The sequence below is a fragment of the Lepisma saccharinum genome, chromosome 4 (genome assembly GCF_977018435.1).
Source record: "Lepisma saccharinum chromosome 4, izLepSacc3.1, whole genome shotgun sequence".
Classification (NCBI taxonomy): domain Eukaryota; kingdom Metazoa; phylum Arthropoda; class Insecta; order Zygentoma; family Lepismatidae; genus Lepisma; species Lepisma saccharinum.
In genome coordinates, this window is record NC_139232.1 from 85945762 (window position 1) to 85973097 (window position 27336).

Sequence of the window (27336 nt, forward strand, 5' to 3'; positions counted from 1 at the left end):
TTATGCATTACGGTTAATCGGGACTGCGTTAAAAAAACGCCAACATTAGCCCCTTGGTTGCAAAACTCCAAAATCACCCCATTTTCTATTTGTGTATCAAAAATAATCGGGAATAGTAACTCACTTTTTAAACAAATCAATGTTATTCTGCAAATTTGCCAGCATTGGAACCCAAAACCTTTTGAATACTAAACAACAATATCAGCTATTTTGTTTTGCTTTTTGAATATCTGTTCGTGCTAATCGGGACTGATAACACACTTCTTTTTTATTTAAACAGAAAATCATTATTAGCCACTTTGACAACAATTTCTATGTATATCTCCAACATGTCCAAATGCCACAAAGGGGGAGAACGTGTTCGCCAAAACGCAATAAATGGGGATTAATTCTGTAAACTAAAAAAAAAAAAAAAAATTAAAACTAGGAACTCGAACCTGGAACCTTTCGAATACTAAACACCAGTCACAGCCATTTTGTTTTGATTTTTAATATCTGTTCCTGCATAAATACTAATGGGGAATCAACACACTTGTTTTTTATTTTATTTTAAAAACAACATCATTATCAGCCAATTTGAAATTGTGAAATTACAGCATAAACATCCTATTTCCAATTAGTTCATTTTCTCTTTGTGCACAAAAAGCTAATCGGAACTTTTAAACAAATACAATTGAATATCCAATTTTCACCAACATTGGGAATCGAACCCTCAACCACTTGGTTAAAACATCTCGCGGAATAAAAAACACCCCCCCCCGCGCTGCGCCGCCCCGCCCCGCCCCGCGCCCCGGTCGCCGCCGCTAAACACAAAACGCGGCCGCCATTTTGATTTTATTGAAATACTATTTATGCACAGATGGACTAATCGGGACCTATAATGGCGGGACAAAACAATTGGCCTAATTTAACTACCTAGAGAATCGAACCCGCGACCTCTTCATTGCCAGGTGACAACATTAACCACTAACCCAACTCGATTTTCGAACTCAACCATTTTGTTGCCTTTATTTACACACAGGCTAATCGAGACCATTCAATATTGACATCGTCGCCTTGTAATCAACGGGTCCCAGGTTCGATACTCGGTGGAGGCACATAGTGGTCCGAATCACCACTTTTCAACTGTAGCTCCAATCCTGATTAGTTTTGCCGTGCATAAAACAGACTTTAAAAAACTAACTCAATCTATCAACCAATCAATATTGACTCTACCAGGAATCGAACCCTCGACGCCTCTTGTTTTACAGAGCAATAACCTTAGCCGCTAAACTTTCGGGGGTAAAGCACCTTCGGCGCCATCTTTAAATCATTTCTTCATGTCTTTGAATCATACGCAATGGTTGCGCGCGCATTTCCTCCACACACACACAAACATACGCACGTGTTAGTTTAGCATACATCAAGAAACAACGTGACAAACCCATTGACCCCCCTCCCCCCACCGCTTCCGATGTCTTCAAGGTGATCAGACACGTTCTGCTGACTCAACAATAAAATCACTCGTGGCCCGCTACAACCGGATGTAACGTAACACCAGGCGCATCAAATTTTTGCTGACGCGTAGGAACAAAATGCTGTCATTCTACTGGTGGCTATTTGTTTTAAAAGAACAGTCGATTTTGTGTAGACAAGAATTAATTGAAGTTACTGCTCCATGGCATAATAAGTATATTGCAAAAGTCACATAGCAAATTAATCTAAGAGACTACTGTTATGCATACAATAAACGTGTTCTTGGACGATAAGGCATTGAAAAAATAACGGTATTATTTTTCGTCGTTAAAACTGTAACTACATAACACGGTCATGCATCTTCTTGGCCGAAGGTGGAAAGTAGGTAGACCAGAGTAGAAAGTTGAGGCAGGGATGACAGACTGGACAGTAGTGGAGGGGGGAGGAAATAAATCACCTTGCCCGGGTAAAACTTTTATCTTGAGCCGTCTCTCTCTTTCTGTGTGTATATATATGTGTGTGTGTGTGTCAACATGTTTGAAGATATTAAACTCCCAGAAAGGATTGTGTAAATAAGTATTACAAACCGAATATGAAAATCAAATTATAAGTCAAAAGGTACACTTACCTCAATTAGTACTCCGGCAGATTGTTTCTTTATACAACATATTTGCAAAAGATACAATTCAATCTAAAGTTGTATCAATATATGCTGTATAAAACACACCTTATTACCAACTTAGTTGACCCTGTACATGTAAAGTATTATGTTGTATGATTATATAATCACAATATAGTGATTTTTTTGGAGCAAATAATTGTAATTACAATTTTTCAAAGGTTAACTCGAGTGTGCTCATTCTTAGGTCCCAACTATTGATTTGAAACCCCCTTCACTTACCGACAAACCAAAAGAAATCTGTGGCGTGATGCTGATCACATCACCCCCACTCACGACCGGATCCAGAAAGTGTGGTGCGTTACCCCCACACCCCTATACGCCTTCATGGCGTGGTGCTATGCACAGGGGAGCACTTTAACTTTTTTTACTATCACGTTAAGATTGTTGATATTGAAACCGATTTTGGTGGAAGAACATATCGTTTGTTTTCTTTCTGTAGAAGAAACGAATGCTGCTATGCTAACACACATCATTTTGAAAGAAAGAAAGTATTTGGGACTGGGACAAATATGGTTGGTGTAAATTCAGGCTTCAGAACACGAATACAAGCAAGGAACCCGCGAGCATTTTTCGTGCCATGTAAGTTTACTAATAACTTCAATGTGTGTTTTAGAAATAAATTATAAGTCAATATAATGCACAAATCAGGATCATGTCATAACTGACTTATAGTCCTGATTACTAGAAATGGGAACATATACTCAAAATTGCAATGTACTTTTAAACATTATGAGTGTAAAAAAAATCATACACATTCTCAAATTTATAATATTAAACCTGCAATTTTGACATTTGCAGTAAAAATGCCAGCATTTCTTTAGAAGTCATTCTTAGTCAATTACACAATTCTGTTCAATACACAAATGAATGTCATCCATGTCTTATAGCCCTGAAATAAAAAACTCATACCCAGTGTTGGAATGTAGTTTTAAAGATCATGAGTTATTGAGTTGGTGTTTTAAGTCCGTTTTATGCACAGTAAGGCTAATTGGGACTGGACCTACAGTCTAAAGTTGGATCCGAACCACTATGTGCCTCCACCAGGTAACGAACCCGGGACCCTTAAAGATCATGAGTATGAAACAAAATCATGTCATCAATGACTCGTATCTTTGGTTACTAGAAATGGGAACGCATACTCATCGGGCTACTGGAATGTACATTTAGTTTTATACATGGGTGCCGAAACCGGCGGGGACAGGAGTCCCGGGTCCCCAGTACTCGTTTGGTCCCTCCCTATAAGAGGCCAAAGGTATAACTTTCAACTGATTTCATTTTGTGACGAAATATTATTTCTGTGATGGAAATTTCATAAATTAATTAAGGATTTTGTGTGAGAACATTGTTAAGTCATTTCAAATTTGCGTTATTTACTTTATTTAAGATTGCATAAGTTTTGCACAGAGGAACTCTGCATAAAACAGGTGGGAAATTACGCAGGATTCTTCTCTGAAATGGGCACATTAACGATGTGGGACTATCATTCGGTTTGAGTGTTTGTAGTGTGTAGTATGCTTGAACATTTACTGTATTTCAGTATTTCCTTTTTCAAACCCACAGTGAATTAAGGAAAACGTATGGTATATTAAGATTATGAGCGAGAATACAGGACAAAGCGTTACTGTAGTCTTCATGCTCTTGAATGAGCCAGTCCATCGAAAAATAGGTACCTTTGTTTCCCTTCGGAATAGTCAAGTACAAACAAGTTGAAAATATTATATTTTGAATATGCCACTGTTTTATATACGGAGGCTGATTCATTTATATTGAGCCGAATTCAATGTGCCACTGTACCGTGCATGTGCAGCGCATCGCCGTGAGATTGCCCCGAGGCAAGCAACAGTACCTCGTTAGTCACGTAGTAGAGCAGTGTGGTCGAGCGTATTCTGATTCCGCCGAAACTGAACAAATTCTGGGAGGAGTACATTGTTGCCCTTTCCGACGGTAAGTTCACGGCGTCGCGCATCGTATAAATGTGTAAAGTTCATAATTTTCGCGTAGGTCGTGCCACTGCGATTCGTATGATATGGAAATATGCGGCACAGAGTCCTGGGCCCACCACATCTACGGGAGCAGCTAGAAACCAGCCTCCCGTGAAGAGGACCCTGCCGCTATTGCATGTTGTTCGGCGTATGGCGACCTCCAAAAATCCCCCCACACAGCGTGCATGGCCAGCAAATGCCGCGCATCGCAGCAGAGAGGTGCAGTCTGGCCTTCGGAAAAGTTCGGAACCATTCGTAAACCTCCACGGATGACGTCAGCAACGGGACGTGTCAAAGACGAGCACCAGCAACGGCATAGGAATTCACACTTCTTCCGTGTTTTCAGAAATAAATTTGTTTTAAAAATCGAATGAATGTTCTAGCGTGTGTGTATAAGTAAATGTATATGTATAGAGCAGACTATATCTAGTAAACTGTGTCGCTGAAAGTTAACTATCAATAGAATTACATGTAATGAAAAGCGGGAAATCCGGCTCGGAGGTGGAGCAGAGGTTTGTTCAGAATTTTCTATTTGAGTGGTGTAAATTCGTGTTTATGGGGGTGAAAAGTTATACTTAGAACCAAAATGACCACAAAGTTGTCCTTTTTAAAACATTGTGTGGGGTGTTAGAGCAAAGTTGTTGGATAAATCACTGGGGCCGAGACATTACAACTTCATGTTTTATAATCCAAAAGTTGCTCTTTTAGCACTTTCATCCTGTAGTGTCTGCAGTTTCTTTATTTGTTCTTCAGCACATTTTAATTTCTTTTTCAGAGTTTCCAACACACTATCTTGTTGGAGATTGGGTATATTTCAAGTACCGTACTCAAAGTCTCCGAATTATGTGCCATGCAAATTCTTTTCCGAGGAGACAACTCTTCAAGTCTTTCCACACTCGCTTTCGAATCTAACGTTTATTGGCACGTCCACTCCGATCAATTATGTCATTTGGCTATTGAACACTACTACAATTCACCACACAACCACGCAAATTTAAACATGGTACAGCGTTTCTATTAAGCTGCGGTCTACAGGTAATAATTAATACTCAGCAGTTCTGTTTTTAAGTTCCGTTCGTAATCGGCATCCAGAAAATGTGATGAGCACTGTCGCTGTTTTGGTGTTAACAGGATCTAACTTCTTCACTTTGAAACCCACATCTTGCACTTAATCGGATCCTTTAGGAACGAAAAATTGCTTACACCCAGGCACGTATCCAGGAATTCCTTTCGGGGAGGTGGGTGAACACCATTTTTTAAGGGGTATTGTATGTTTAAGGCCAGTGGTGGCAATTTGGTTCTAAAACGGGGGGGGGGGGGGTTGCAAGGAAAGCTTACTTTCTCTTGTTAGACAAGGCTTAGCATTAAGAAGACATAGTGTGGAGGCAAGAAAATGGGGAGCAACTATCCCCTAAATCGTCGCCACTGTTTAAGGCTCTCATTTTAATAAGAACATGAAATCGGGACATTTTTTACCACTCGACTCCTCTGTTTCCATGCTATAACATTATGTGCAGGAACCATCTCAGTATGCGTGTTTGTCAATTTCTTCTGATCCGGATCAAACCATCTGTGCACCAGAAGTGCTTTTCCGAAGCTGTTACACATACACGAGATGGACAATCCACTCGACAACGCGAGATTCAAGCTGTGGGCAGCGAACTGGACACAGACAGGTCTCGAATATTTCTCTCTGATTCGAGCCTGAACACTACTAATGTGTCTTGTCCTCCCATTTTTGCAGCTCTTATAAAAGCAGAAACCCACCAAATTGTTCATATTCAGGCCTAAGCACTCGCAAGTGTTCAAACTTGTCTGTCACAGCTTCCGCAGTTTTCTCACACATTGGCACGAAACAAACGAAGTCTTCTAGAATACAGCTGGATCGCGAAACAATTAATGCACAGTGTAATTGATACTACAACCAGCACGAGAAATGATGAACCCCTCTCAGGCAGATTTGCTTACACTTAAAACTAGTTCAACATGCCCATATGAGTTTTTTGCTCAAGTGTGGAACTCTGTCTAATCCAAGATTTTTGTAAAAATGCCCTCGGGAAGTTCCTGTGAAATGATGAGCCCCTTCAGATTGATTTGTCCACACTTACAAAAGGCACTTCTGTAAGATTGTTGTCCATAAGCTTGTTAAAAATAAGCCCCTCTTGATATTGTTTTGGGCTACACTTAAAACTAGAGCAAACGTATTAACACACCCACACACACACACACACACACCCACACACACACACACACACACACCCACACACACACACACACACCCCCCCACACACACACACACCTACACACACACACACCCACCCACACACACCCACACACACCCACACCCAACCACACACACCCACACCCACCCACCCCCACCCACCCACACACACACACACACACACACACACACACACATATTTATTTCCGGTTTAAGTTTAATTGGACACCAGGCCCAACTTGTGCAATATGCAGAGGCCTTCTAGAATTGCTCTGTGGCTCTCTCATTTCTTACATCATAAACATATGATTTTTCACCTATGAGAATAACACTACATATGGTGTCATCAGGGAGTGTATCGTGGAATTCACAGATAATTTTAATGTTTGTCCTGTCATTAACCACAACTTGTTTTCTTTTTGAAGTGTTGATGACAAACATGGGTCTCTGTGCTTTGAATTCATCTGGTGCGTAATACATGTCAGTATTGCCCGAGCCTGGCTGATATTTCTACAGCACTGATGAGCAGGGATTTGGAACTGCATGTAAAACAAGACAGGAAATTTGTTACACTGATGAGAAGATCCTATTAAAAATTAAACTTGTTAGAATTGATTACTGACAAGAATAATAATTATGAAGAAACGCAGTCCCTATCTCTGACAGAGCAATGCTGTGATGAGGTACAGGCTTCAGAAAATTATACCCAAGCAGATTTCAAACAAATATCTTGCCTCTTCCTGCATACAGACCCGAGCCTGGCTGATTTCTACAGCACTGATGAGCAGGGATTTGGAACTTCATGTAAAACAAGACAGGAAATTTGTTACACTGATGAGAAGATCCTATTAAAAATTAAACTTGTTAGAATTATTTTCTTGCATCGATTATACAATTGTTAGAGCATATAATCATAGAACATGTGGCAGAGTGATGGCAATGTTGCAGAGAGAAACAAGATTGTAACAAGAGAGCCTGAAAAATACAGAAACATAAAATCAATAAAACATCTCATACATCCAGATTGTTGCAGGTTGTCATATCTTGTAGAGGTTTGTTCAGAAAATTATACCCAAGCAGATTTCAAACAAATATCTTGCCTCTTCCTGCATACAGACCCGAGCCTGGCTGCTATTTCTACAGCACTGATGAGCAGGGATTTGGAACTGCATGTAAAACAAGACAGGAAATTTGTTACACTGATGAGAAGAGCCTATTATTGTAGAATTGATTACTGACAAGAATAATAATTATGAAGAAACACAGTCCCTATCTCTGACAGAGTTATGCTGTAATGCTATTATTAGGTACAGGCTTCAAAAAATTATATCCAAGCAGATTTCAACTACAAATACCTTGCCTGTTCCTGCATAGAGACCGAGCCTGGCTGATATTTCTACAGCACTGATGAGCAGGGATTTGGAACTGCATGTAAAACAAGACAGGAAATTTGGCAGATATTGTTATAGTGATGGCTGCACAGAGAAACAAGATTGTAACAAGAGAGCCTGACATCCAAATTGTTGCAGGTTGTCATATCTTATAGAGGTTTGTTCTGAATATAATTATATTCTATTGATTATGACTAATGTAATAATTATGAAGAAACACAGTCCCTATCTCTGACAGAGCTATGCTGTGATGAGGTACAGGCTTCAGAAAATTATACCCAAGCAGATTTCAACCTTGCCCCTTTCTGTATACACACCAGAGCCTGGCTGGTATTTCTACAGCACTGATGAGCAGGGATGGAACTGCATGTAAAACAAGACAGGAAATTTGTTACACTGATGAGAAGAGCCTATTAAAAATTAAACTTGTTAGAATTGATTATTTACAAGAATAATAATTATGAAGAAACACAGTACCTATCTCTGACAGAGCTATCCTGTGATGAGGTACAGGCTTCAGAAAATTATACCCAAGCAGATTTCAAACAAATATCTTGCCTCTTCCTGCACACAGACCCGATCCATTTCTACAGCACTGATGAGCAGGGATTTGGAACTGCATGTAAAACAAGACAGGAAATTTGTTACACTGATGAGAAGATCCTATTAAAAATTAAACTTGTTAGAATTGATTACTGACAAGAATAATAATTATGAATAAACACAGTCCATATCTCTGACAGAGCTATGCTGTTAGGTACAGGCTTCAGAAAATTATACCCAAGCAGATTTCAACTACAAATATCTTGCCTGTTCCTACACACAGACCCGAGCCTGGCTGATATTTCTACAGCACTGATGGACAGGGATTTGGAACTGCATGCAAAACAAGACAGGAAATTTGTTACACTGATGTGAAGAGCCTATTAAAAATTAAACTTGTTAGAGTTGATTACTGACAAGAATAATAATTATGAAGAAACAAAGTCCCTATCTCTGACAGAGCTATGCTGTGATGAGGTACAGGCTTCAGAAAATTATACCCAAGCAGATTTCAACCTTGCCTCTTCCTGCACACAGACCCGAGCCATTTCTACAGCACTGGTGAGCAGGGATTTGGAACTGCATGCAAAACAAGACAGGAAATTTGGCAGGTATTGTTATAGTGATGGCAATGTTGCAGAGAGAAACAAGATTGTAACAAGAGAGACTGAAAAGTACAGAAACATAACATCTCATACATCCAGATTGTTGCAGGTTGTCATATCTTATAGAGGTTTGTTCTGAATATTATTATATTTTATTGATAATGACTAATGTAATAATTATGAAGAAACACAGTCCCTATCTCTGACAGAGCTGCACTGATGAGCAGGGATGGAACTGCATGTAAAACAAGACAGGAAATTTGGCAGATATTGTTATAGTGATGGCTGCAGAGAGAAACAAGATTGTAACAAGAGAGCCTGAAAAATACAGAAACAATAAAACATCTCATACATCCAGATTGTTGCAGGTTGTCATATCTTATAGAGCTTTGTTCTGAATATAATTATATTTTATTGATTATGACTAATGTAATAATTATGAAGAGACACAGTCCCTATCTCTGACAGAGCTATGCTGTGATGAGGTACAGGCTTCAGGAAATTATACCCAAGCAGATTTCAACCTTGCCTCTTCCTGCATACACACAGACCCGAGCCATTTCTACAGCACTGATGAGCAGGGATTTGGAACTGCATGCAAAACAAGACAGGAAATTTGTTACACTGATGAGAAGAGCCTATTAAAAATTAAACTTGTTAGAATTGATTACTGACAAGAATAATAATTATGAAGAAACGCAGTACCTATCTCTGACAGAGCTATTCTGTGATGAGGTACAGGCTTCAAAAAATTATACCCAATCAGATTTCAATCTTGCCTCTTCCTACATACAGAGCAGAGCCTGGCTGATATATCTACAAGGCAGGGATTTGGAACTGCATGCAAAACAAGACAGGAAATTTGTAACACTGATGAGAAGATCCTATTAAAAATTAAACTTGTTAGAATTGATTACTGACAAGAATAATAATTATGAAGAAACACAGTCCCTATCTCTGACAGAGCTATGCTGTGATGCTATTATTAGGTACAGGCACCCAAGCAGATTTCAAACAAATATTTTGCCTCTTCCTGCATACAGACCCGAGCCTGGCTGATATTTCTACAGCACTGATGAGCAGGGATTTGGAACTGCATGTAAAACAAGACAGGAAATTTGTTACACTGATGAGAAGAGCCTATTAATAATTAAACTTGTTAGAATTTATTACTGACAATTATTGATTACAGATATGTTTGCATCGATTATATAATTGTTAGAGCATATAATCATAGAACATGTGGCAGAGTGATGGCAATCTTGCAGAGAGAAACAAGATTGTAACAAGAGAGACTGAAAAATACAGAAACATAACATCTCATACATCCAGATTGTTACAGGTTGTCATATCTTATAGAGGTTTGTTCAAAAAATTATACCCAAGCAGATTTCAACTACAAATATCTTGCCTGTTCCTACACACAGACCCGAGCCTGGCTGGTATTTCTACAGGGCAGGGATTTGGAACTGCATGTAAAACAAGACAGGAAATTTGTTACACGATGAGAAGAGCCTATTAAAAATTAAACTTGTTAGAATTGATTACTGACAATTATTGATTACAGATAATTTGTTAGAGCATATAATCATAGAACATGTGGCAGATATGCAGAGAGAAACAAGATTGTAACAAGAGAGCCTGAAAAATACAGAAACATCTCATACATCCAGATTGTTGCAGGTTGTCATATCTTATAGAGGTTTGTTCAGTACCCAAGCAGATTTTAAACAAATATTAACAAATATTAAACACACGTTGAAACGTTGTAGCCAGGTTCGGGTCTGTATGCAGGAACAGGCAAGATATTTGTTTGAAATCTGCTTGGGTATAATTTTCTGAAGCTATAAGATATGACAACCTGCAACAATCTGGATGTATGAGATGTTTTTTGCTTTTATGTTTCTGTATTTTTCAGGCTCTCTTGTTACAATCTTGTTTCTCTCTGCAACATTGCCATCACTATAATAATATCTGCCACATGTTCTATGATTATATGCTCTAACAACATATCTGTAATCAATAACTTGTCAGTAATCAATTCTAACAAGTTTAATTTTTAATAGGCTCTTCCTGTCTTGTTTTACATGCAGTTCCAAATCCCTGCCCATCAGTGCTGTAGAAATATCAGCCAGGCTCGGGTCTATGTGTAGGAAGAGGCAAGATATTTGTTTGAAATCTGCTTGGGTATAATTTTCTGAAGCCTGTACCTAATAATAGCATCACAGTATAGCTCTGTCAGAGATAGGGACATTGAGTATAAAATTCTTGTCAGTAATCAATTCTAACAAGTTTAATTTTTAATAGGCTCTTCTCTTCCTGTCTTGTTTTACATGCAATTCCAAATCCCTGCCCATCAGTGCTGTAGAAATATCAGCCAGGCTCGGGTCTGTATGCAGGAAGAGGCAAGATATTTGTTTAAAATCTGCTTGGGTACTGAACAAACCTCTATAAGATATGACAACCTGCAACAATCTGGATGTATGAGATGTTTCTGTATTTTTCAGGCTCTCTTGTTACAATCTTGTTTCTCTCTGCATATCTGCCACATGTTCTATGATTATATGCTCTAACAAATTATCTGTAATCAATAATTGTCAGTAATCAATTCTAACAAGTTTAATTTTTAATAGGCTCTTCTCATCGTGTAACAAATTTCCTGTCTTGTTTTACATGCAGTTCCAAATCCCTGCCCTGTAGAAATACCAGCCAGGCTCGGGTCTGTGTGTAGGAACAGGCAAGATATTTGTAGTTGAAATCTGCTTGGGTATAATTTTTTGAACAAACCTCTATAAGATATGACAACCTGTAACAATCTGGATGTATGAGATGTTATGTTTCTGTATTTTTCAGTCTCTCTTGTTACAATCTTGTTTCTCTCTGCAAGATTGCCATCACTCTGCCACATGTTCTATGATTATATGCTCTAACAATTGTATAATCGATGCAAACATATCTGTAATCAATAATTGTCAGTAATCAATTCTAACAAGTTTAATTATTAATAGGCTCTTCTCATCAGTGTAACAAATTTCCTGTCTTGTTTTACATGCAGTTCCAAATCCCTGCTCATCAGTGCTGTAGAAATATCAGCTAGGCTCGGGTCTGTATGCAGGAAGAGGCAAAATATTTGTTTGAAATCTGCTTGGGTGCCTGTACCTAATAATAGCATCACAGCATAGCTCTGTCAGAGATAGGGACTGTGTTTCTTCATAATTATTATTCTTGTCAGTATACAATTCTAACAAGTTTAATTTTTGATAGGATCTTCTCATCAGTGTTACAAATTTCCTGTCTTGTTTTGCATGCAGTTCCAAATCCCTGCCTTGTAGAAATATCAGCCAGGCTCGGGTCTGTATGTAGGAAGAGGCAAGATATTTGTTTGAAATCTGCTTGGGTATAATTTTTCTGAAGCCTGTACCTAATAATAGCATCACAGCATAGCTCTGTCAGAGATAGGGACTGTGTTTCTTCATAATTATTATTCTTGTTAGTAATCAATTCTAACAAGTTTAATTTTTAATAGAATATTCTTATCAGTGTAAAAAATTTCCTGTCTTGTTTTGCATGCAGTTCCAAATCCCTGCCTTGTAGAAATATCAGCCAGGCTCTGCTCTGTATGTAGGAAGAGGCAAGGTTGAAATCTGTTTGGGTATAATTTTCTGAAGCCTGTACCTCATCACAGCATAGCTCTGTCAGAGATAGGGACTGTGTCTCTTCATAATTATTACATTAGTCATAATCAATAAAATATAATTATATTCAGAACAAAGCTCTATAAGATATGACAACCTGCAACAATCTGGATGTATGAGATGTTTTATTGTTTCTGTATTTTTCAGGCTCTCTTGTTACAATCTTGTTTCTCTCTGCAGCCATCACTATAACAATATCTGCCAAATTTCCTGTCTTGTTTTACATGCAGTTCCATCCCTGCTCATCAGTGCAGCTCTGTCAGAGATAGGGACTGTGTTTCTTCATAATTATTACATTAGTCATAATCAATAAAATATAATTATATTCGGAACAAACCTCTATAAGATATGGCAACCTACAACAATCTGGATGTATGAGATGTTATGTTTCTGTATTTTTCAGTCTCTCTTGTTACAATTTTGTTTCTCTCTGCAGCCATCACTATAATAATATCTGCCAAATTTCCTGTCTTGTTTTGCATGCAGTTCCAAATCCCTGCTCACCAGTGCTGTAGAAATATCAGCCAGGCTCGGGTCTGTGTGTATGCAGGAAGAGGCAAGGTTGAAATCTGCTTGGGTATAATTTTCTGAAGCCTGTACCTCATCACAGCATAGCTCTGTCATAGATAGGGACTGTGTTTCTTCATAATTATTATTCTTGTCAGTAATCAATTCTAACAAGTTTAATTTTTAATAGGATCTTCTCATCAGTGTAACAAATTTCCTGTCTTGTTTTACATGCAGTTCCAAATCCCTGCTCATCATTGCTGTAGAAATGGATCGGGTCTGTGTGCAGGAAGAGGCAAGATATTTGTTTGAAATCTGCTTGGGTATAATTTTCTGAAGCCTGTACCTCATCACAGCATAGCTCTGTCAGAGATAGGGACTGTGTTTCTTCATAATTATTATTCTTGTAAATAATCAATTCTAACAAGTTTAATTTTTAATAAGCTCTTCTCATCAGTGTAACAAATTTCCTGTCTTGTTTTACATGCAGTTCCATCCCTGCTCATCGGTGCTGTAGAAATACCAGCCAGGCTCTGGTGTGTATACAGGAAGGGGCAAGGTTGAAATCTGCTTGGGTATAATTTTCTGAAGCCTGTACCTGATCACAGCATAGCTCTGTCAGAGATAGGGACTGTGTTTCTTCATAATTATTACATTAGTCATAATCAATAAAATATAATTATATTCAGAACAAACCTCTATAAGATATGACAACCTGCAACAATCTGGATGTCAGGCTCTCTTGTTACAATCTTGTTTCTCTGTGCAGCCATCACTATAACAATATCTGCCAAATTTCCTGTCTTGTTTTACATGCAGTTCCAAATCCCTTCTCATCAGTGCTGTAGAAATATCAGCCAGGCTCGGGTCTCTATGCAGGAACAGGCAAGATATTTGTAGTTGAAATCTGCTTGGATATAATTTTTTGAAGCCTGTACCTAATAATAGCATCACAGCATAACTCTGTCAGAGATAGGGACTGTGTTTCTTCATAATTATTATTCTTGTCAGTAATCAATTCTACAATAATAGGCTCTTCTCATCAGTGTAACAAATTTCCTGTCTTATTTTACATGCAGTTCCAAATCCCTGCTCATCAGTGCTGTAGAAATATCAGCCAGGCTCGGGTCTGTATGCAGGAAGAGGCAAGATATTTGTTTGAAATCTGCTTGGGTATAATTTTCTGAACAAACCTCTACAAGATATGACAACCTGCAACAATCTGGATGTATGAGATGTTTTATTGATTTTATGTTTCTGTATTTTTCAGGCTCTCTTGTTACAATCTTGTTTCTCTCTGCAACATTGCCATCACTCTGCCACATGTTCTATGATTATATGCTCTAACAATTGTATAATCGATGCAAGAAAATAATTCTAACAAGTTTAATTTTTAATAGGATCTTCTCATCAGTGTAACAAATTTCCTGTCTTGTTTTACATGAAGTTCCAAATCCCTGCTCATCAGTGCTGTAGAAATATCAGCCAGGCTCGGGTCTGTATGCAGGAAGAGGCAAGATATTTGTTTGAAATCTGCTTGGGTATAATTTTCTGAAGCCTGTACCTAATAATAGCATCACAGCATAGCTCTGTCAGAGATAGGGACTGTGTTTCTTCATAATTATTATTCTTGTTAGTAATCAATTCTAACAAGTTTAATTTTTAATAGAATATTCTTATCAGTGTAAAAAATTTCCTGTCTTGTTTTGCATGCAGTTCCAAATCCCTGCCTTGTAGAAATATCAGCCAGGCTCTGCTCTGTATGTAGGAAGAGGCAAGGTTGAAATCTGCTTGGGTATAATTTTCTGAAGCCTGTACCTCATCACAGCATAGCTCTGTCAGAGATAGGGACTGTGTTTCTTCATAATTATTACATTAGTCATAATCAATAAAATATAATTATATTCGGAACAAACCTCTATAAGATATGGCAACCTGCAACAATCTGGATGTATGAGATGTTATGTTTCTGTATTTTTCAGTCTCTCTTGTTACAATTTTGTTTCTCTCTGTAGCCATCACTATAATAATATCTGCCAAATTTCCTGTCTTGTTTTGCATGCAGTTCCAAATCCCTGCTCACCAGTGCTGTAGAAATATCAGCCAGGCTCGGGTCTGTGTGTATGCAGGAAGAGGCAAGGTTGAAATCTGCTTGGGTATAATTTTCTGAAGCCTGTACCTCATCACAGCATAGCTCTGTCATAGATAGGGACTGTGTTTCTTCATAATTATTATTCTTGTCAGTAATCAATTCTAACAAGTTTAATTTTTAATAGGATCTTCTCATCAGTGTAACAAATTTCCTGTCTTGTTTTACATGCAGTTCCAAATCCCTGCTCATCAGTGCTGTAGAAATGGATCGGGTCTGTGTGCAGGAAGAGGCAAGATATTTGTTTGAAATCTGCTTGGGTATAATTTTCTGAAGCCTGTACCTCATCACAGCATAGCTCTGTCAGAGATAGGGACTGTGTTTCTTCATAATTATTATTCTTGTAAATAATCAATTCTAACAAGTTTAATTTTTAATAAGCTCTTCTCATCAGTGTAACAAATTTCCTGTCTTGTTTTACATGCAGTTCCATCCCTGCTCATCAGTGCTGTAGAAATACCAGCCAGGCTCTGGTGTGTATATACAGGAAGGGGCAAGGTTGAAATCTGCTTGGGTATAATTTTCTGAAGCCTGTACCTCATCACAGCATAGCTCTGTCAGAGATAGGGACTGTGTTTCTTCATAATTATTACATTAGTCATAATCAATAAAATATAATTATATTCAGAACAAACCTCTATAAGATATGACAACCTGCAACAATCTGGATGTCAGGCTCTCTTGTTACAATCTTGTTTCTCTGTGCAGCCATCACTATAACAATATCTGCCAAATTTCCTGTCTTGTTTTACATGCAGTTCCAAATCCCTGCTCATCAGTGCTGTAGAAATATCAGCCAGGCTCGGGTCTCTATGCAGGAACAGGCAAGATATTTGTAGTTGAAATCTGCTTGGATATAATTTTTTGAAGCCTGTACCTAATAATAGCATCACAGCATAACTCTGTCAGAGATAGGGACTGTGTTTCTTCATAATTATTATTCTTGTCAGTAATCAATTCTACAATAATAGGCTCTTCTCATCAGTGTAAGAAATTTCCTGTCTTGTTTTACATGCAGTTCCAAATCCCTGCTCATCAGTGCTGTAGAAATAGCAGCCAGGCTCGGGTCTGTATGCAGGAAGAGGCAAGATATTTGTTTGAAATCTGCTTGGGTATAATTTTCTGAACAAACCTCTACAAGATATGACAACCTGCAACAATCTGGATGTATGAGATGTTTTATTGATTTTATGTTTCTGTATTTTTCAGGCTCTCTTGTTACAATCTTGTTTCTCTCTGCAACATTGCCATCACTCTGCCACATGTTCTATGATTATATGCTCTAACAATTGTATAATCGATGCAAGAAAATAATTCTAACAAGTTTAATTTTTAATAGGATCTTCTCATCAGTGTAACAAATTTCCTGTCTTGTTTTACATGAAGTTCCAAATCCCTGCTCATCAGTGCTGTAGAAATCAGCCAGGCTCGGGTCTGTATGCAGGAAGAGGCAAGATATTTGTTTGAAATCTGCTTGGGTATAATTTTCTGAAGCCTGTACCTCATCACAGCATTGCTCTGTCAGAGATAGGGACTGCGTTTCTTCATAATTATTATTCTTGTCAGTAATCAATTCTAACAAGTTTAATTTTTAATAGGATCTTCTCATCAGTGTAACAAATTTCCTGTCTTGTTTTACATGCAGTTCCAAATCCCTGCTCATCAGTGCTGTAGAAATATCAGCCAGGCTCGGGCAATACTGACATGTATTACACACCAGATGAATTCAAAGCACAGAGACCCATGTTTGTCATCAACACTTCAAAAAGAAAACAAGTTGTGGTTAATGACAGGACAAACATTAAAATTATCTGTGAATTCCACGATACACTCCCTGATGACACCATATGTAGTGTTATTCTCATAGGTGAAAAATCATATGTTTATGATGTAAGAAATGAGAGAGTCACAGAGCAATTCTAGAAGGCCTCTGCATATTGCACAAGTTGGGCCTGGTGTCCAATTAAACTTAAACCGGAAATAAATATGTGTGTGTGTGTGTGTGTGTGTGTGTGTGGGTGGGTGTGGGTGGGTGTGGGTGTGTGTGGGTGTGTGTGTGTGGGTGTGTGTGTGTGTGTGTGTGTGTGTGTGTGTGTGGGTGTGTTAATACGTTTGCTCTAGTTTTAAGTGTAGCCAAAAACAATATCAAGAGGGGCTTATTTTTAACAAGCTTATGGACAACAATCTTACAGAAGTGCCTTTTGTAAGTGTGGACAAATCAATCTGAGGGGGCTCATCATTTCACAGGAACTTCCCGAGGGCATTTTTACAAAAATCTTGGATTAGACAGAGTTCCACACTTGAGCAAAAAGCTCATATGGGCATGTTGAGCTAGTTTTAAGTGTAAGCAAATCTGCCTGAGAGGGGTTCATCATTTCTCGTGCTGTTTGTAGTATCAATTACACTACTGAAAACCCTACCGTTTCCAATACATCTAAAGTTTCGTCTCCCAATATGGTTAAATGCTTACTTATTTATCTCCAGTGATGTGCCTAAGGGAGGGTTGGTGGGTTCATAGCCCCATTTGAATGTCAAAGACAGGAAAAAATGGCAAAATGAGGACTGACCACCAAAAATAGTATACGTAACCACTCTTCCTTCTGAAAATCCTGGGAACGCCACTCGTTATCTCGGACACATTTTTTGAAATCAAGTACCCAGAAGTTTTTATGATTTCGTATTGGAGACTGAAGTAAAGCGCCTTGTACACGATCAAATAAATCATGAACAAGTCCTTGAATTGAACGCTTAAAAGGAAATGAAGTCAGAAGAAACGCAATTTTTCTCATTGGATCCAAGGTCCGGTCAAAGAATATCTATTTAGGAATGGTTCTAATTAACGCATATTTATATCCTCATTATATTCTAGAATGTTCCGCAGATAAACGATCCATAGATATTGCCAGTACTTCGACTCCTCTTATTCAAGAACATTCCCTCTCGCGCCTTCCAGAGATTTAAATTACAACGAATCGCCCTACGTGTGGAGCTACCTTTGTTGTGCAGCTTCCAAATACTGACAAATCTCTACATAGTGCTCACACTGCGACAACACTGAAAGCTCAAGTAAAGTTTACGTGCAATATTATCAACAACAGGCCAATTCTCCGTCTTGCTTTCATAAGTATTTCTCTCCTTAAATTATCGTCACATTATTCAAGAAGATAAAAACCTAAATTTATGTAGTGTAAACTGAAAAATTACCAGATGGGACTCGAGCCACCTGATCCCCATCTTGGATACGCGCTAGTAACAATAACAGGGTTATAGAACATTCTCAGTCTTTTCTCGGTAATTATTTCTCTACTTAAATTATTGTCATATTATTGACGAAGCCGAAAGCCTAATTTTATCTAATGTAAGCTAAAAAAATCCTGGAGAGAGGGGGGGGGTCAAGCCCCCTATACCCCACTTTGAATGCGTGCAATTATCAATAACAGGGTTACAGCACATTCTCCTTCTTGCCTTGATAATTATTTCTCTCCTTACATTATCGTCACATTATCTTATTTCACACTACAAGAAACCAAAATCCTCATTTTATCTAGTTTAAACCGAGAACTTTTGCTTGGATACGTGCATGTCCTACTGTATTTCTTGCGTTGTTCGGGCACAAAGCAACAACACAATTGTGCGGTATTTTCCAGAAATGTTATTGTTGTTGGAAAAAATTCTCCACTGTCACACAAGAGCTACAGAAAAAGGAAACACAAGGCACTTTCACGTTCCCTCACACAAATGCAGATCCTATAACAAGCAGAAAGGTCAGTGACAGCGTCACTTCTGTCCCGTGAGTGACGTCAGGGTTGGGAACGCCCACGACCCTCTTTTTTCAGCTTCGGGAGGAAAGACTGCGCTACTTTCTCAACTATATTATATACTTACTTTGCATCGCAGGCGACAATCAACCGCGCCATTCACAGATATTTACACCTCAAGGTCATTCACAAGAGCAGTGTGCACGCCCGGAAACCGTGTCATGTAGCTGAGCGAAAAAGGAACTGCAAGAGGCTGGAGGGGTACATTGTTGCCCTTTCCGACGGTAAGTTCACTGCGTCGCGCATCGTATAAATGTGTAAAGTGCATAATTTTCGTGTAGATCGTGCCACTGTGATTCGTATTATATGGAAATATGCGGCACAGAGTACTGGGCCCGCCACACATACGAGAGCAGCTAGAAACCGGCCTCCCGTGAAGAGGACCCTGTCGCTATTGCATGTTGTTCGGCGTATGGCGACCTCCAAAAATCCCCCCACACAGCGTGCTTGGCCAGCAAATGCCGCACATCGCAGGCGACAATCAACCGCGCCATTCACAGGTATTTACGCCTCAAGGTCATTCACAAGAGCAGTGTGCACGCCCGGAAACCGTGTCATGTGGCGGAGCGAAAAAGGAACTGCAAGAGGCTGGATGAACGTCATCTAGTGGGTGATCGGTGGAAGTGGAACAGGAAACTGGAATTTCTGCAATTGCCTTCTCTGACATCCCTGTCAAGAGTCCATATGCCAGTCCAATGGACTATTGTGCTTTCGGACTCCTCAAGCTACGCCTGTCCCATCGTAGAGTCCGCATCATCTCAGGCCTGTGGAAAGCCTGTAACGAGGAGTGGGATGCAATACCCATGGTCCAGCTGCAACGCAGTCTCCTGCAATGGAAACTCCGATGCCGGGCAATAGTCAATAGTGGTGGCCTGCAGATCGAACAAAACCGGTGGTGGAAACACTGCATTTCCTAGGTAGGTGGCACATTCGAATTCGGCTCAATATAAATGAATCTACCTCTGTAATCAGGATTAGTATTTTTTACATGTGTACCTGTAAACATGTGTGTGCTACTTCATACTGAATTGTTGTGGCTGAAAGTTGCAGTGTTACATATGCATAACCAACATTCTAAACAATACTCGCGTTTGTGTGTGGAGGGGCGGTCGACCCAACTGCCCAGGGACCAGTTCTAGGCGCTCCGATTGTGTAGTACCAAATCCTTGTTTCTGATTACATAAAGGTGGCTATTTGTTTTAAAAAAACAGTCGATTTTGTGTAGACAAGAATTAATTGAAGTTACTGCTCCATGGCATAATAAGTATATTGCAAAAGTCACATAGCAAATTAATCTAAGAGACTACTGTTATGCATACAATAAACGTGTTCTTGGACGATAAGGCATTGAAAAAATAACGGTATTATTTTTCGTCGTTAAAACTGTAACTACATAACACGGTCATGCATCTTCTTGGCCGAAGGTGGAAAGTAGGTAGACCAGAGTAGAAAGTTGAGGCAGGGATGACAGACTGGACAGTAGTGGAGGGGGGAGGAAATAAATCACCTTGCCCGGGTAAAACTTTTATCTTGAGCCGTCTCTCTCTTTCTGTGTGTATATATATGTGTGTGTGTGTGTCAACATGTTTGAAGATATTAAACTCCCAGAAAGGATTGTGTAAATAAGTATTACAAACCGAATATGAAAATCAAATCATAAGTCAAAAGATACACTTACCTCAATTAGTACTCCGGCAGTTTGTTCCTTTATACAACATTTTTGCAGAAGATACAATTCAATCTACCGGTGTATCAATATATGCTGTATAAAACACACCTTATTACCAACTTCGTTGACCTTGTACATATAAAGTATTATGTTGTATGATTACATAATCACAATATAGTGATTTTTTGAGCAAATAATTGTAATTACAATTTTTCAAAGGTTAACTCAAGTGTGATTATTCTTAAGTCCCAACTATTCATTTCAAACCCCCTTCCCTTACCGACAAACCAAAAGAAATCTGTATTTATGCTTTGCTTTGCCCCCGCCCCCGATCTCTGAAGAAATCGACGCTTATGGTTTTTAAGATCATCAGTGTGAAAGAAAATCACACACACACACAAACACACACATTTATAATAGTAATCCTGCAATTTTGATATTTGCATTAACGTGACAGTGTTTGTTTTAGATGTCAAATCTTAGTCAATAATACAATTCTGTTTAATGCAAAAATCAAGATCATGCCATCAATTACTTAGATCCCTGATTGCTATCAGCTCCAAATCTAACACTCCTAATTTAGCGACGTAAAATTATAGCTGCCTTTGTGGAATATTGTGTTGGGTGCTAGATTCACTTGCGCGAAGCCTTCGGGCTGTTGTACTTCACGGTAAGATAGCGCGCTAAGATAACGGATGTACTTGACTTCACAATAACACATTATCGTGAGCTAAAAACAACTGAAAACGTTCAACAAACAATGTAATCTTCATACACCATGTAAAATGTTTCACTTTCTCGAAGAGCGACTCAGGGTCAGGCGTATCAACAAGAACACCTGCTTGCCCAAGCTACATTTAAAATCATATTTCTTCCTACAACAAATACTTACAGGGTGATTTTTTATACATGGATCCATTGAAATTACCCATAATTTACGAACCACGTGTCATTCACCTTTCAAACTTCAGTGGAATGTTCTACAGACTTGGGATTTAAACCACAATATGTTCAATGTGTGCCCCCTGCCTATCACGGACAAGGCGCAACCTGACAACGAAATTGCGCACCACTGCTGCTAATGTGTCCTCAGAAATATTGAATATTTCTGCTTCTACGGCATTTTTCAGTTCTTCAATTGTTCTAGGGTTAGTCTGAAATACTCTGTGTTTAAGGTAACCCAAAAGTAATAGTGACAGGGGGTCATATCCGGTGACATTGGTGGCCACTCAAACCCCTTCCCGTGCACTTGGGGATAACAAAATAAAAAATCTCCTCGAGATAATCAAGAACTATTGTTGCCGTGTGAGGTCTCGCGCCATCTTGTTGAAACCAGCAGGTGGAAGGATCAACAACCATGCCAGGCAAAAAGGGAACAAAAAACAACATTCAGCAAAAGTTGCATATGGGTGCACGATTATTCTGCACAGCTCATCTGAACTTGTGCGGCGTCCTGTTTTGTGGGATGATAGGCTCTCGAATATGGTTCTCACCACTTTCTCCAAAACTCTTCTTCCTAAAAACACCAATAACAAACCTACATTCTGCATTTTCTACTTTCTGTACACAAAACAAATGGTGCAAAGTATAAAATATCACCCTGTAGTTAAGCTTTTAATTGAGCTAATTAGTTTTTCCAAGTTGAACGTACTTCCACAATCGTTCCAGTACTCTAAAGCACTTTCTAATACTCCTATAAAACTTGTGAAAAAGCATTAAACATTCCAAACAGTTACCAAGCTCATCATTAGTAGAAATATTTGCGAGGTATTTCAACATTTCAACAAGCACAAGAAAAGCAAACGTTGTATCTTACTGAGTGTAATTTGTATTTCTCCAATCATAATTTGTGTACATGATAATCAAAAGATTTTTTTTTTTAAAAACAGTACTGATGCTTCACACTTTTAGGGCTTATAGGAAGGCGGTTTGTTTTATAATATACGAATAATAACAAAATGTCAGCAATATATGCGAAACAATCATTCTACATATTGACTTCAGCTCATCGCCATCGTCGCGATTATCCAAAAGTCACAGAAAAGTGATACAAAACAAAAGTAGAAAAATTGGAAAAATAGTTCAATACCTTCTATGTACGGAGTAGCACACACCATTCTGCAGAACAAGTAACAAATTTATAGTTCTAATTCGAGAATGATTTAACTTCTGCATACCATAAATAATGTTATTTTGGTAGGTGATGGTTTTAATTTAGATGTCAGGTGTGGAGGATAGCCCCTTCCCTTCTTCCCAATCCGCCAACGTGCGGGCAGAATTCCTGTGATTTCCTAGGTCGCAAGAACCGATAATTATGTACATCTTGATTTAACCAACGTGACTTTTGGAGTAATCGAACTCGTAACTTGCAGCCGTTAGTACTTGTTTGTTTGTTCGTGTTAAGGAACGTTTCACACATGCAGAAGAAATTAAAGTAAGTACCGGAATACTGCTACAACATCCTAACCCAAATAATACTTGTATTAACTACAAAGAAAAAAAACGTTCTATTTCTCGATGTCAAAGACGTTCCACCACGACCTCAAACATACGAACAGGTTTGATTCCCTAGAACGCTCGGTTTACTTTTTTTACTTTACAGTTAAATATTACAAAAGCAAACTATAACTATCTTTACTTAATGTTATTCCTTCAAGTTTAATGTCGCTTCTGTTTGTGCAGCCATTGCTTCGTAAATCTCATTCAAAGTACACTTTTTTTTGTTTGTTACGGCGTCTTCGAATGTTTTGTTCTGACCTCGCCGGTGCTGTCATGTGAAGGGTCTCACTTATCAGACACCGTATTGAACACCGTAGTCTACTGACGTTACAATAAACATTCTCGTTGTTATGTTAGGCTTAGAGCTCTTTCAATATATTTTTCATCAAGTCCCGAAGAAATGGATTATATTTATGCTAAGAGAACCAAACCTAACAGCCCTAATCTAACCTAACAACGAAGACATTCCGCGCTGACGTCAGTAAACTAAGGTGTTCAATACCATGTGCGATAAGTGATACCGTCATGTGACCGGCTTCTGAAACGACGTGCAGGGCTTGCTCCACATTCTTTCCTACTTCCACGGTTCCAACTAAAGTTGTTAGTTGTTTGGTGTTGTTCTGTTATTTAGACTTGTGCTATTTTATGTTTAGTATTTGTGGTAACGTCTCATAAGTTTTGTAAAAAGTGTGGAGTATTCTCGGCTCTTATCTTGTATGGAATAGCGAGCTTTATCGATGAAGTCATGCAGTGTAGTGATTTGGTAGAGGTTAGGTGTGTATAAGAATGATCCGTCGAACGAATTTTTAATGAATCAGTTTTTACTCCAGGTAAATTATATTGCACATTGCGAAAACACTGGTATAGTGCAGAGTATATTACGTACTGTTCTGAGAGTCTAGGAAATGGCTGCAAAACAATTGAATGCGCTACAGTTTTCCTTCGTACTACGAGTGCCCAACCAAAAGCACCAGACGTCGGTAGCTATCTAAGATGGCTACGAATAGTAGTTCAGCCGTCTGCCGATAAAGTATTGAGTATGGAAGCAGATCTTGGCCGACGATAGGGGCAACATATCAGTGAGCCCATTCAAAAACTGGAAATTGAAAACCGGGAAATGATAGCATTAGAATTCGTCACGTTTCTGTCTCATCAAACAGTTCCAAATTCTGTATACCTTCTTATATCGGAATATGTATATTACTATTAACAATCATGAAAAAAACTGTAATAGAAATGTGTAACTTAAGTTTAAAAGCGAGGCAGATATTTTTAAAAAATGGAATTTTTCCTGGCCACTCAATGATGGTTGTTTGTGAGGAAGTAAGAAAATGGGTGATTTGCTGATTACAACGTTTGATTATTATTAGTAAAACCAGGATATTGCACTAAATGTTTATTTTGTTCGTGTGATAAGATCCGTATAATTCCAGTACAGACGTAGTTTTTACGATAATACGATTATTGTACGAAATTTATATAGCTCCTATAGCTAATTGCCTACTTCAGTAATTAGTAACCACTTCCATTATTAATACCTACAAGCGCCATAAATGTTTCACAATAGGGACAAAATAATATTTCAAGTGCGAAAATGTTTTCTGCGTGCCATTTGTTTAGCTTTCCGCACAAACGTTCTCGGGGAGCACAGGAATGTTGACGAAGAATGAATTAATTATGTTATTTTTCGTCGTTTTTCTCTCACTTTTTAGTTAACCGCGACGATAAGGATGAGGGATGATAAGATAAAATTGATGAAGGTACACTCACAAAAACCATGCACTACGAGGCCAGGGATCACGAGTTAGAATCCCGGCCAGGGCATGGGTCCTCTTTGTCTAAATTAATATAATATTAACCCATTAAGTGAAAATACCAGCATTCAAACAGCAAATATAATAAAAATTTGAACACTCGAACTAGGGTTGTGCGGGATCCCGAAAAGTCGGGATAGGTAATAAAAAATCCAGAATTCGGGAAATGACTTCCCAACTTTTCGGGATCCAGAGCAGTCCGTAAATACCGAATGGCCATTTTAAAAAGTCGTTGATTTTCGACGTTTTCTGCATTGTAGGTTTCTGGAACTCATCGGAAATTGTTAGGTTTTATTCCAGATATGCAAAAACAATCACTTAAAGTGAAAAAGACGTGTAGAATTCGAGATTTTCAGAGTTTCGGGAAATTTAGATCATTTCCTGTCCCGAAAATTTTTCCGACTTTGTCGGGATTAAAAAAATTTCCGTCCCGATCCCGTCCCGACCCAAAAAATTCTGTCCCGCACACCCATAACTCGAAAACAAATACTCGCAACAGCAGTGACAAAGAAATATACCGTACAGATTTCGAGCATATAAATTCAGCGTTTGAAGTTACGAGTGCGTTACGTAAGTATTTTCGTTCCATCAAAAGTCTTGATAGACTAGACAGTTGTTGGTGCCTTTCTTGAAGGGTTGACTTTCTGCGTTGCTTTGAGCGAACTTTGCCTGCCGGACAATGTTGGCAAAATTTGTTTTTTTTTTTAAAAAAAAAGAACAAAACAAATTGTTTTTTTCAGTTATACAAACCAATGAATCGTATCGCAAAAAAAAAAAATCGCGTCATGATCAAAATCACGCATTGTGTATTCAGATATTAGTTTCCAGCTTCCACCAGTCTCAAACTTACAGGACGGTAGAAAACAAGGAACTGAGAAGTTTCGATTTCTACAGTAAAGCATGGGTCTTTCTTGTCGCACAACAACTTTGCTACTTTGTGCATACATAGCTAGCCTGCCTAACCTAACAACGTAGGCATTTCCTAAAATTAAAAAGCTTTTTCTCTTGACGTCAGAACATAAGGTTGCTCAAATGTTGTGCGATAAGTAAGAACCGTAAAGCAAGGATTAATTGACACAGATTCAATGAAAAAACAGGGTTGCCAAATAAAAAAAATATCTCAGACTATAAAATATCAACCACCAAAATGTGTTTTAAACACTTGTAAAAAAACATGTTTAAAACACATTGTTTTAAACGTTTAAAATATTTGTAATAATAACAAAGCCGTGTGTTTTAAAAGTTTAAAATAAAGTGTTTTAAACACTTTTGTTTTAAACATGCCAACCCTGCTGCCGAAACATGAAGGAAGTAGGGGTGGCATTGCTGGATATTTTCCATGCAAACCCAAGCTTCATTTATCCAGACTGGCATTGATGCCAAAGGCTCCATAACAGATCTCACGCTAATGCTTCTCAAGGCAATCATTAACAGCTCAAAAAGATACGAAAGTAATATTGAGCGAATTTACGTTTTACAAAAGTGCCAGACAGGGGAGTGCAAGGGGTGACCTTAATATAAACTTTCCTTCCACATAGTACACTGTGGACTGTATATTTCGGAATAAGCAGAATCTAGCGCCTTTTACTGTAGCCAGGATAATACTCTGTGTGAATTGTATTTTGTTGACCATACGTATTTGCATTGGAGTATACAGAGAGGGACTGGAGGAGCTAAAGATCCAAGAAATTTTGAAGAAGAAAAAATAAATGAAAACGGTAAATGCAACCCCAACCTTAAAATAACCCCCGATAACCATTCTGTCTTCTTTTAAAACGAAGTTTTAACATAGTAATTAGAGCTCATATCTCATAAAAAAACAACGGGGTATTACCAAAATTTATTTACGGCTGTGTATTCTATAGTCCAAGCAAAAATTTAATCTCACTAGAAGTTATCAAAAGTACCATTAACTTGGAAATTTTAATAAACCTGAAATTTTGGAGATCCAGTACATTCTCTGCACCACAAATAAATTGATTGACTGACTTTTTATTTCACTTATCTGACACTTTTTTACTAATTGCGAAGATGATCTTGAGTTCTGATGTGATTAAAATAATGAAGCGACACTCATAAAGAATACATGCACACTTTTCCACTTTGGATAATTTTGTGAATATAAACGCAGTGGTAACGTCGTCACCTTGTAATCTAGACTTCCAGAGTTTGACGACCTGTGGAAGCACATAACGGTTTGGATCGTATTTTAAACTGTAGGTCCAGTCCCGATTATCCTATCTGTGCATAAAGTGGATTTAAAATCTTGAGTTGAATGATTTAGAGTTTTAAGCCCACTTTAAGCA

At 38.4% G+C, this 27336-nt stretch overlaps 1 protein-coding gene across 14 annotated transcripts in view; it reads left to right on the forward strand.

Annotated features, from left to right (window-relative positions):
- Window positions 1-27336, forward strand: part of LOC145986636 (uncharacterized) — a 250937-nt gene that overhangs the window by 44394 nt on the left and 179207 nt on the right. The gene's annotated exons all lie outside the window — the stretch shown is intronic.